This window comes from Triticum dicoccoides, chromosome 5A, assembly GCF_002162155.2.
Source record: "Triticum dicoccoides isolate Atlit2015 ecotype Zavitan chromosome 5A, WEW_v2.0, whole genome shotgun sequence".
In the NCBI taxonomy this organism is placed as follows: Eukaryota; Viridiplantae; Streptophyta; class Magnoliopsida; order Poales; family Poaceae; genus Triticum; species Triticum dicoccoides.
Window position 1 is genome coordinate 347,370,663 of NC_041388.1, and position 2,338 is coordinate 347,373,000.

The window sequence follows — 2,338 nt, forward strand, 5'->3', positions numbered from 1 at the left end:
CTGCTCTTTGCGACAACTGCGATACCTATGCTCTAAACTGGGATCATCATCATAGAAGTAGAGCTCCAGATGACTACGATCCAAACCATCTTGTTTGCCAAATGACTATATGTTGTGGTACATTTGGCCATGGGCACGGAATGTGTAGATAGGATGCTTTAATGTGTTAGTGGTATCACTATCAAGGTGACAATATAGTGAGGTGAATGAGAAATGGCTATTGAAAAACCTGATGTTGTCACGAAAATGCCTAGCAGCAGGGTCATCACTCGTCCATAGCTTCATGAGCTCAGGAGGCGTATCCGGGTTGGCTAGTTTGATCTTCCCCTTACGGCAGCAAAACCCCATGGTCTCACGCTCAAACTTCTTTGCATAGCAGTGCTTGCAGTCTTCCACTGGCTTCAGCTTGTGTGTGTCTGTTGGGATTTTGCTATACACCATGTCATAGGTGTCTGGAATGCTTGCAACTGAGACAGACTCGTTGTCAGACTCGTCCATTTCAACATCGTCATCGGTGTCATCCTCTGAAATGATAGTGAACATATGATTACTAAAATCATGCACATGATGTGCACACTACAACGTGGAACATGTCTAAAGTACCAATCCCAGCGAACATGTAGCCTTCCTCGTCTTCTGAGTCTTCCTCCAAGATGACGCCCTCTTCACTACCTATTTGTATAGTTATATATGAGCCCCATGCCTCAAATAGGTTGTGCAATGTTTTTTGTTCTAAAATTCTAAAAAAAACTTACCATAATCATTGCCTTGTGAGTGTGTTGGGTGTTTTTGGGCAGTCTCGCGCGTTGGAGATGTGTTTTCTATTAATATACAACATAAAGTTATGGTCATTACAACTATCAATGAGTTCCATTAGAGAATTATAATAACAAAGGAAGAACATTACCATTATTAACAATGATCGATTGGGTTTGGTGTTCTGAACCATTTACGCCTTCCAAATTCATCGACGAGGTTTCATCCATCAATGCAGTCTCATTCTTCTTAGTACTTTCATAGAATGCTTCATTTCAACGACACATCAATGCATGTCGTTCTCCATGTGTTATATGTTTTGTCCGTGATATTTCACTCACATCCATATCATGGGTCTCCCCATCTGACATCTCCTCCGAAGCAGACTTAATATAAACAGGGGTTCCGCAGACTTCAGGAATAGACCAATCACATGTGGGTATGGAGCCATCACGAACAATCTTAGGGATATACAATGGGTTCTCCATGGCTATGGAATCCTTGCTCAGAGTATTGCGCGCTGACGCACGCAATGCCATCTTTGTGTGCTTTTGATTAGGAGTCATATTGGCATAATGTGCCCTATCCTTCGCACGTATTGATTCAAGTTTCTCTAAGAAATCACATGACAATGCTAAAGTAAGAGTTGTGGTTGACATGGAAATATGATGATCAATCTGTGTTAAATGATATTACTGACACATTCTCTAATGAAATCACATGATAACCTAAAGTAAGAGTTGTGGTTGACATGGAATTATGATGATTAATCTGTGTTAAATGATATTACTGACATATTTGTCCAGTGTTAGGCAACCTTTACCTGACGATGATTTCCTTGCTTCACGCTGTCTTTTTAGAAGTTCACCTTTTTTCTTGCTATCCATCAATGCATATCGTTCCCTATCCCGTAGCCTCTTCCGCTCTTTGGAATCTATGGGTTGTGGTTGAATCATCGATGATGTGGGCCCATCATTACTGCAATTGTTGATGGCAATAATATCTAGAAATGAAAAAAAACACATATTTAGTACAATACAGAATGAATTATTAACAAAGTTGCTTCCATTTTAACCACTAATTAGTGGCCTTCATACCAGTCATGAGGTTTTCTTGCCCCTGGGATGGCAAATCAATTGATGCTCTTTGGTATGTGTCATTTCTATTTAACCACTCACTATCTTCATTAGGCACCACATTTTCCTTGTTCAATGCAATGTCCCCTTGTTAAACAAATTATCAGATGTATTAGCTAAGAGAACCAGCAAATGATATAACTGCGAATAATAAGCCGACACTCGATGGTGAAGCACACCTTGACCAATTGTCGTTATCTGCTCTTGGGAGAGCACAGATGGACTTGCCCCCACTTTCGCCTCTTCAGAACCAACTAATGGTCGAGCTCTTTTTTGTTGATAGGCTTCACGGCGCTTCCGTAGTAATTCATCTTTTTTCTGTTTATCCATTTGCGCATATCGCTCCCTAGCACGTTGCCTCTTGCGTTCTTTCATATCTGTAGGTTGCCCTCCATTACTAATGTCGACAACACCTAAAAAGCACACAATTTAGCTAGTTGATGTGC

General features: G+C 40.7%; 1 long non-coding RNA gene across 1 annotated transcript; it reads right to left on the minus strand.

Annotated features, from left to right (window-relative positions):
• Positions 1-1,588: 1,588 nt before the first annotated feature.
• LOC119298658 lies at positions 1,589-2,093 on the minus strand. The gene is made up of 3 exons (XR_005145904.1): positions 2,072-2,093; positions 1,854-1,979; positions 1,589-1,759 (listed from the first exon to the last, which is right to left on the minus strand). It is a non-coding gene; the product is annotated as an uncharacterized LOC119298658 (long non-coding RNA).
• Between the last annotated feature and the right edge of the window lie 245 nt (positions 2,094-2,338).